At 36.7% G+C, this 10468-nt stretch overlaps 1 non-coding gene across 1 annotated transcript; it reads left to right on the top strand.

The window, feature by feature from the left end:
- Nucleotides 1–7735: 7735 nt before the first annotated feature.
- Nucleotides 7736–7845, top strand: LOC123232738. The gene has a single exon (XR_006505255.1). It is a non-coding gene; the product is annotated as a U6 spliceosomal RNA (small nuclear RNA).
- Nucleotides 7846–10468: the final 2623 nt, after the last annotated feature.

Below are 10468 nucleotides of genomic sequence, written 5' to 3' on the forward strand. Positions count from 1 at the left end.
CTTGTTGTGTTGGGCATTAATTTAAATCTTACATTTTTAGCAACCAGTGGGGTTTAGAACCCATAATTCTCTCTAAGTAAATAGATTAAAAAAAAGAAATGTGTTTTCTCCTGCCACATTTTTTTCTCCTTTCCCCTCTGGGGAGTACTGGCATCTTCACCTGTCTGCCTTGCTTCCCACTGCTGGTGCTGCTGCTCCTACCTCCCTCACTAACTGCCTGTGGAGGGATGCCTGCAGTCTCCACTCCTTCTCCTACTGGTGCTGTTCCTGTGGCTGGTCAATTTAAACTAACCCATGGAAGGGAGGCTTCCATGCTCCTGGCTATGAAGGTGGGGAGAAAACTTTTTCCTTTTCTTTTAGCTAACGTCTTTCAGCTGCCCCCCCATTTATTAAACTAGCTAAGAGGGGCATGTCTAAGAATAGTATTTAAAATCATGTTGTCAATGAGGGAATGGCTTTCCCTAACTTTGAAAAAAACAACTATGCTCCCAGAGAATATTACTGAATTCAAACTGTTCAACACTTCAGAATAGTTTTATTAACACTATTGTTGGGACGGCTCTTATTCATAACATATTTTATCCCCCCCACAAAAAAAACAACACAAGGTTACTTTGATTAAACTAGACTCAAACAGATAGCATTGAGAAACACTTCAGTAGTTTTAAAATTCAGAAGGAATATTACCCTCCATTCAACCCTACCCAAGCTGATTTCCTCTTATCTTGTCTTGTTCAGCTTTTGGAAGCTCATGACCTGACCTCCTCCCCTCCTTGCTTCTCCCACATTACACTTAGCCCCTGCCTTTTCCTCTTACCACTTCCTCCTCCAGATCTCCCTTAGCCCTGCCTCATCCTTTTCTTACCCTGTCTCAGCTCCTCCTTCCTCTACCCAAGCCACCCCTTCCCTGTACCCTTATCCTTAGATCCCACCCCCATTCCTCCTACCCTGCCTCCCATTCCCAGACCAACTCCTCCCTCTTAGCTTGCCTACTCCTCTCCCTTCCCTCACCTGCTCCATAGCAATGCAAACATCAAGCCAAGAGGCAGAAATTGCAAATGATTCAGTTATAGGCCTATTCACCTTAAGATAAGTATCCATCTTCAATAAAACTGGAGAGGTGGTGCCCTTAAGACACTATACACCCTTTAGCCCCCTAGATATTGAGAGATTCAAGCTAAAAATCCTTCCTTTGAAGGTGATCCTATTGTAGTTAACAAAAAACTCAAAAATATCTGTTGGACTTTTGACCCTGCATGGCAGCACATGGAAAATTTACTCCTAGCCTTTGTGATAGAAAGAGAGAAAAACAAATCATCTCTCTTGGTAATGAGGTCCAATGAAGGAGAGCAGCTCATTGGCCCTGTGAAGATCCTAAATGGAATATGAATACAGTGGAAAGTTACTTAAAATTATGCCAGGCTAGAGAGGCATTACTTACAGCAATGATAGTTTGCTCTGAAGGCCTGGTACATGGGATATACTTATTAAGCTGGGAGGTAGATGTATAGACTTGGATCTGTCTAGAGAAAGGGATGCTAGATGAATATGTAGACAATTTGTTAAAAATTGTTTTAAAGTGGTTAGAGACTATTTTAAGACTAGTTGCCTAAATTGGTCTCTATGGATCTCGAGGAATTGAGGAGGGAAGCAGGCTATGTTTTTAAGGGCCATGAACAGAAAGATGAGGAGAATAATGACTTAGTGGAGGACTTGAGAAAAGAATTAAAACTTTTAAAGGTAAAAATTTAAAAAGAAAATGAAAATCATGGAATAACAAAGCTTTTGGTGGGCATTGGCTGTCTTTCACATCTTTTGAACACCTGCAATTTGATTTTATCACTGTACCAAGGGCTGGACAGTATAAAATTTGTCTAATCATAGTGGATAAACTGACCAGATAGCCTGAAGCATTTCCTATCACTTGGGCCACAGCAGCTTTTGTTGCCAAGGTGCTCTTAAAAGAGATTATTCTTTGCTTTGGCCTGCCTGCATGTATTGATTCTGACACTGATGATTCAGATTCATCTCAGATATATTCTTTGGGGATAATGCCCAAATTCCACATATCATATCATCCTGAGCTCAGGCCAAGTTGAAAGAATGAATAAAGATCTCAAAACCATGATTGGAAAATTGTGCATGGAGACTCATTTAAAATGATCTGAAATTCTCCATCTGGCCCAATTTTTTCTTAGCAGCAGACTCAGAGGAGATCTACATATTTTACCATATGAGATGCTTTTTGGACATCTCCTATGTAGGCTAAGCCTTTCTCTCCCGCATATACATCATTGCTAGGGGGAGACACTTCTATTGCCTCATATATACAGGATTTACAAATCAAATTGCAAGAACTCTGTGAATCCAGAACTGCTATTCAAGCAGGTCCTATAGATTTTTTTGCTTCATGACCTACATCCAGGAGACAAGGTATATATAAAGAACTTCTAGCACACTGCAGCAACCCAGTCAGCCTGGGAAGATACATTTCAAGTTCTCATAACCACTCCAACAGCTATATAAATTGGAGAATAGGACTCTTGGATTCATTGCTCTCATGTAAAGAGAATACCTCTTACTGACATTGAGTGACTATATCCTATCATGTTTATTATATTTGCTGATTATTTTAAGATTTAATTTTATTTTAAGTTCACATATTAAGTTAACTGTTACACTATCACTTTAAGTTATTGGGTTTTGGCTATTAGCTATATGTTCTGTTAAACCGTTTTTATTAGCACAGTCCTACTCTCTTTATTTGTACTGTCTTATTCCTGGAGATAATGTCACTAATTGCAAACTATACATTTCTTATTAAAAAAATATTACTGTTTTTCCTTGTATGTGTAATAGAATAATTGAATTTTCTTTCCTCTCTCATTTTTGTACTTGAAGCACATGTTACCAGTATTTTTTTTTTATTTTGCACTAATATAAGTTTACAATATGCATTGGTCCTAATATTAATGCATAGCCTAAAGCTTTAGACTATGGAAACCTGCCATTGATTATTAAATATTATGGAACTTTGATTTATGATTGTGTCTGATTCCAGGAGAAGTGATCACAAAAGAGCCATATTGAGATGTAAAGATGAATTATTACTTAGAACACCATATTACAGTTCTGATTGTTGTTAGAGATTATTGGTGGTACAGTGGATAGAATTCTGGGCCTGAAGTCAGGAAGACTCATATAACTGAGTTCAAATCTGGTCTTAGAAACTTACTGACTTTGTGTTTTTCATACTACATATTGATCAGAATGACAAGTGGGGATTAATTTGCCTAATAGTAATTAAATTCATTGTGATATTTGTAGTTGTTGAAATATTAATTAGCAAAGTATGCCCTCTAAGAGGGTTTTAGTTCCTTTTATTAGTGTTATGCAAGGATGCAACAGAAGCTTTTGCTCTTGCAAAAGTCAACTGTAAACAGCCCTGGAAGTTAAGTCTTAGAATGGTCACTAAAAGTCAGTTGGAGTCTGAGGTTTGAAGAGAGCTGAAGTTCCAACTGAGGCTCTGCTTTTGGCTTTTGGCTAGGCCTCTGCCTTTGTCTCTGGGCAATTTGAACCTAGCTGATTTCTCTGGACCTCTCCCTGACCCTTTCCATATTATTTCCCTGTTATTTTCCCTGAATTTCCCTTTGGGCTCTGGGAGGAAGGATGGTTTGGTGATTAGATATTTGTGGGTTTAGTTTTCTGTAGGCAAGTTGGACATCTTTAAATCAAGCTATACCTTATTTTATTGATCTAGTAAATACCTTTCTTTAAGGTAGTCAAATCTTCCTAACTGCTCTCTCAGTCTAACCCTCTCCTGTGACCCTTCCCCCACCTTCAGCTTTCTCCCTAGCAGTTGTTACAAACACTAAACCCCTCTCTCCTTCTGACTAACCCTCTTATTAATAAATCCCCTTTGCTACCTATTCAAGCCTCTGGTGAATCATTGTATCTAAATTAAGGCAAGGGTTGAAGAGGGAAGGAATTATTTTCTTTTTATTTCTTGAGGGAACTGCAGACATCCATCTTGGGAGGAAGTCCTTACCGGGGACTTCCTGCACCCATTCAGTTTGACTGGCAAGAAGGAGCCCTCTCGACTCCTCCCTCAAAGGATTTTAGAAACTGACAAGAGAAGCCCTCCATCCAGGTTTTAAACATTTCTGTCTGGTCCAACTCCTTTTTGTCTATAGAGATACCTTTCCTGCCTTGAAGGGTTTAGCCTATTCCCCTCAGTGTCCTCTGTCTCTAGCCTCCTGTGACTAGCCTGTTTGGGCAGCCCCTCCTGAATATTCCCATCTACCCCCTTACCATACAATATACCACCTCATTCATACCTTCCCTAAACTCAGCTATCCTCTTCATTCCTTCTCCATATCACCTCATCCCCCTTTTTTCCCTCCTTATCAAAAGATTACTCACTTCTATATAACATTAGTTATGTCTAAATTTTGGTAAAATACACCATCTGTTTAGTAATAACTACTATTCTCATTCCAACTTATGTATCTCTTTGTATAAGCAAGGATATCCAACTGAACATACATTTATTAAGCATGTATTATGTACCAGACACTGTGCTAAGGGCAAGGGATTCAATTAATGAAAAGAAAGACAATCCTTGTTTTCAAGAAGTCATATTTTAAAGGGCAAGACAAAACATAAAAAGAGGTAGGGAGTGTGAGTAGAGGTGGACATGATGGGCATAGAGGCATTTTTTCCATGGAATTGAAACCATCTAGAGGATAGCTGTTGCAAAGTGGATTGAAAGGAAATACATTTTCTACCCTCTTTAAACATAGGCACTGAGGACTTAACACTCCATTCTCCCATATGTCCAATAAGAGATGAGAAGAGGCTGAGTGAAGTAATATGAATCAAGGTTTTCATTAGCAGAATGATGGTAAGATTAGAAGTGATCAGCGTATCCTTTATCAGTGCAAAATGGAATGAAAATTATATTAATAATAGGTAATATTTATATAGCCTTTACTATGTTCCAGGTACAGTACTAAAAGCTTTATAATTATTATCTAATTTGATCCTTACCACAACTCTTGGAGGTAGGTGATGTTTGTATCTCCATTGTAGGGATGAGGAAACTGAGGCAGTTGGTCATTCAGTAATTATCTTTTGTACTTGAAGAGGACCAAAACAACATCATGATGTTAACGTCAATGTATAGTGCTTCCAACTATGACCCATCAGACCAACAGAAACTTGGTCTACCTACCACAATTTGGGCACAGATACTCCATATGAACATTTGAGATGGAAATGTCCCTAAATTCACATATCTGAGGTTTATATTGAGTTTTGGATGCAGGCACACTATTTTAGATAGGCCTGTGCCAGTGTTTCCCATGTCCCACAACTGATACCAAAGTTCCCTAGAGAGACCTTGAGAGTGTCCTTGTATCACTTCTTTTAAGTTCTGTCTGAACATTTGCTTTGTGTGATTTCTCAGTCTAATAGTCTTTTAGTCAAGTGTGTTGGACATTTTAACAAATGGCCAGCCCATAGGGGTTATGTTTTCTAGTGGTGTTTGAATGCTTGATAGTTCAGCTCGAGAAAGGAATCAGTGCCCCTGTACTTTATCTTGCCAGATGATCTTCAAAATCTTCCTAAAACAACTCAAATGGAAGCAATTCAATTTCCTCACATGATACTAGTAAACTGTCCAAGTTTCATAGATATATAACAATGAGGTCAGCACACTGGCTTTGTAGACCTTCAGTTTGGTAGGCAGCCTAAAATCTCTTCTCTCCCACATATTCTTTTAGAGCTTTCCAAACACTGAGCTAGATCTGGCAATGCATGTGACAGTCTCGTTATCCAAGTGTACATCTCTGGAAGGTATAATTCTCCAGAGCATTAAAAATTTCTCCATTTCCTGTAACTGTTGGTTCCATGTATGGATGGTGTGGTGCTGCTTGTAGGAGAGCCAGAGTTTTCTTAATGTAAGTTGATAGGCAAAAATTAGTACAAGCAGCAGAGAAACAATACATATTCGGTGGAATCTTAGTCTCAGAGTCTGTATTTAGTGCATAATCATCATTGAATAAGTAGTTGTTCATGAACTTTTTCTCCACTTTAATATGGCTTATAGGCTTTTCTTTTTGAAAACCCTTCCCTTCTGTCTTAAAATCAACACTAAGTATTGGTTCCTGGACAGGAGAGTTGTAAGGGCTAGGGAACTGTGATTAAGTGACTTGTCCAAGGTCACACAGATAGGATGTGTCTGAGGCCAAATTTGAACTCAGGATCTCACATCTCTAGGTCTGGTTCTCTATCCACTAAATCACCTAGTTGCCTCAAGATTTTCAGCCTTTTCAAGTTAATTAATTTACAGTCAATGTCACAGCTGACCTTGATGTTCTTTTCATCCTCATTGAAGGTATCCAACAGCATAGCTAAAAGCATCATGCATAAAAACATAGAAGCAAACATAGGTCCCCACTTCATTCAACTGGTGACTGGAAAATAATAAAAGCATCACCAATTATCTAGGGTCCATGCAATGATGCCATCACAAAACTGGCATACAGTAAAGATGGACTTCTCTGAGCAACCAAATTTTTGCATTACTCTTTCACAAGTCCTTGTGACCAACAGTATAAAAAGCATTGATCAAATTGCTTCTTTTTGTGTATAGACCTCTCTTCTGCTCCTGGCTTTTATTCTAGAATTGCTGGGCAGTAAACACCACATCATCAACTATTTCTCATTCCTTTCTATATCCACATTGGTTCTGGGGTAGATGCCCATCTTCTAGGTGAATGATCAGTTCATCAAAGACAATTCTGCCAAGAATCTTGCCATTAATAACTAAAAGATGCCCCTGCGGTTGTCATAAGACAATTTATTTCATTTCCCTTTCATAGATGTGAAATATGGAGGCGTCCTTGATTTTCTGGGGAAGAACCTGCTCTTGACATATAACCCAGAATTTTTTGTCAGTTTTTGTATAAGCAATGGATCCCTTGTCTTGTAAATAAATCTATGTTGGAATAGAATTAGCATCAGTAGCTTTGCCACATGAGAGTAGCCTGCTGGATTTTCAAACTTCTTTTTAAGTTAGAAGTTCAGCAAGAAAGGCATTGACTCTATTCTCAGGTATTCAGTCATGTCAGCACTGGATGAAAGTCTGTTGATAACACTATTGATGTATTTAGTCCATCCCCCTGGTGTCATGTCCTTATCATTGATCATTGTGGCTCCATCAGAAATGAGTAGATAGGATGCATCATAGTTGTTTCTGTGCATGTGCACATGCACACACACTTGTATAGATAGACAGACATAGATATAAACTTACATGTTTTCGTATGCTTGCCCAAGTTATATGTATAATGTTTATGTGTTGACTTATGCAGATATAAAAGTAAATGTAAACATAATTATTAAATTTGTACATAAAAGAGGAGGTAGTCTGGAATGATCTCAAACTGACTCACATGAGGCAGTTGGTAAATATTCTGTGCGAGTATTTACATTTCAAAAATTGTCAAACACTACAAATCAGGCCTTGATTTATTGTTTTGTTGATTGTCTAAACTTAAAACAATAGAGAAAATGTTAATAAAACATATTATACTTAATGGCAAGATATACATAAAGATCCACAGAAATACATACATATACACATATATACAAGTTGCTGTTGTTGAGTTGTTTTTCAGACACATTCAACTCTTCCTGACCCCATTTGGGTTTTCTTTCCAAAGATTTTGGGGTGATGCTTGCTTTAGTGACACGTATACTAAAATTGGACTGATATAGACAAGATAAGCATGGCCTCTGATCAAGGATGGCGTGCAAATTTGTGAAACATTCCAAAGATACTGGAATGGTTTGCTATTTCCTTCTCTAGTTTTTTTTAAAGCTGAGAAAGTGAGGCAAACGAGGTTAAATGATTTCTCCAAGGTCACAAAGGAAGTAAGGGTCTGAGACCAAATTTAAATTCAGGAAGAGGAGTTTCCCCACCCTGTGCCCCCTCGCTGATAGAGAAGATAGAGACAGACACATAGAGATATAGATAGATATAGATCTCTCTCTCTATGTGTGTATATGTATATGTATGCATGTATCTGAGCTGGTTTTTAAAATATTTACTAGAACACAACTTTCTGTGTAAGAATATATAGATATAGATATAGATATAGATATAGATATAGATATAGATAGATGTCAAGAGCTCACTGAAGTATTAAAATATTAGAAAGGAGGATCATGAGTTCTGATGTATAGAGGTTAAAAAAGACAGAAAAAAAGCCACCTTATGAATATCTGCTCCAATGTAACATCATCATAAGCATAAAAATACACTTGAAATCTTATGTTAAGTAAAGATAGAAGTGGAAATATTGTTGGTTTTTCCTGAATCTTTATTTGAATGATGACTTAGAAGCAGAAATACATACATACATATGCATTTATATATGAAAATAGAAACATATACACATATGCATGGAAAACATTTTGTAAACAAAGTATCATGAATTTTAATTTTATGTAAACCAGTATTATATTTATATGACACTTTATCATTTATAAATCACTATAGATGCATACAGATTTATTGTGCTGTTTAAACTTTAATGTGTTATATAAACATGACATTCATTCCAAATATTTATAAATACACAGAGATATGTTATATGTTACATATATCAGTTATCTGTGTTTTATTTATTATATACATAGGTTATATGTTTTTATATAACATGTAGCTTTTAATATACATATATTATTTATGTGTATATGCATACACAAGTGTATATGTGTATAATCATATTCTCTTTATATACACTCAGAGAAGTCTGAATATATGCCACTTAAAAAAATCCTTACCATCTCTCTTAGAGTTGATATTAAGTACATAGTCTAAGGCAGAACAGTTAGTGTCAGGCAAATAGAGTTAAGTCACTTGCCCAGGGTCACAGTTAAGAAGTGTGTGAGGTCATATTTGAACATAGATCCTCCCAACTCCAGGCTTTGCACTTTTATTTTCTGTGCTACCCAATTGCCCTGAATAAATGACATTCTTTACCTCTCTACTTGTCATTTGAGACATTGAGCATTTCCTTTCAATCTTAGGCATAATCCAGTACTAGCAGAGAAGAAACCATATCTATGACTACATTTCTTCATTTTACAAATATTATCTCATTCAATCCTATGGGGAATTCCCAGGGTAACTTCCTTCAAATCATGTTACACTAGTTTCCACTTTCTAATATGGAGTACTTATTTGCTCTCATTTCTCTTCTATTTTCTTCTATACTCAAATGTTGTCTTTCTTTTTTTTTTTTAACCATTACTTTCTGTCTAACAATTCTAAGACAGAAAGACAATGGCTGGATAAATGTCCAGGAAAACAAAGCTAGGAAGTGTCTGAATCCAGATTTGAACCCAGGTCCTCCCTACTCCAGGCCCAGCATTCTAGCTGCTATCATACCTAGCTGCCCATAGATCCCTCTTTTCTAATGTATTATTCAGTAGTTCAAAGATTTTTTTATTCATTGATGCCAGCACACCCTGTAAACATTCATATATGGTAAAGGAACTTTCCATTCCTTTCTTTCTTCACCTTTGCCTTGGAATATGCTTGAAACTCTTCTTAGAGTATTTACTCAATATTCTGGAGACATATTTAGGCATTTTAACACATAATTTCCCATATACCACTTGGCTCATCCAAATTTTCCTTCCAACTCTTTTTTTTCCAGTTACCTATTTCCTGGATGATATTTTGTATACTAATTTTTGACAAGGTTGTTTTTGATAATATTCTATAGCCCAAAGTTACACCTCTCATTTATTTCTCCATTGTCCATTAAGCTTTGGACATTATGATGCATTACATATTGTCAGGTCCTATTATTTGTTTCCAAATTATACCTATTGAAAAATGTGAGCTTTAAAATAAGGGGCTTTGTTTCAAGAAGTAGCTTGGTTTCATTGGGATTAATGCCATTGGGATTAATTTGCAAATGCAATCTAGCCCCCTCACTTCAAATTTTGTTCTGGCCCCAAATAATTTTCCATATTCAATTCTGGCACAAAATATGTTGATGGACTAGCTCTATGGATTTTCCATTCAGTTGAAAATGATATGTTGCCTCTTCAATAGGTGGTCTACATGAATGTTTTTCATATTCATCTATCTACCGATCTATCCATCCATCTATCTATCTACCTATCTATCTATCTATCTATCTATCTATCTATCTATCTATCTATCTATCTATCTATCTATCCATCCATCCATCCATCTATTCATCCATCTATCTATCCATCTCTATCTCTCTATTTCTCTCTCTCTATCTATCTCCATCTCTCTACCTATCTCCATCTCTCTACCTATCCATCTATCTATCCATCTATCCATATTCATCCATCTATCTATCCATCTCCATCTCTCTATCCATCTCTATCTATCTATCTATCTATCTATCTATCTATC

Source organism: Gracilinanus agilis, chromosome 1, assembly GCF_016433145.1.
Source record: "Gracilinanus agilis isolate LMUSP501 chromosome 1, AgileGrace, whole genome shotgun sequence".
Classification (NCBI taxonomy): domain Eukaryota; kingdom Metazoa; phylum Chordata; class Mammalia; order Didelphimorphia; family Didelphidae; genus Gracilinanus; species Gracilinanus agilis.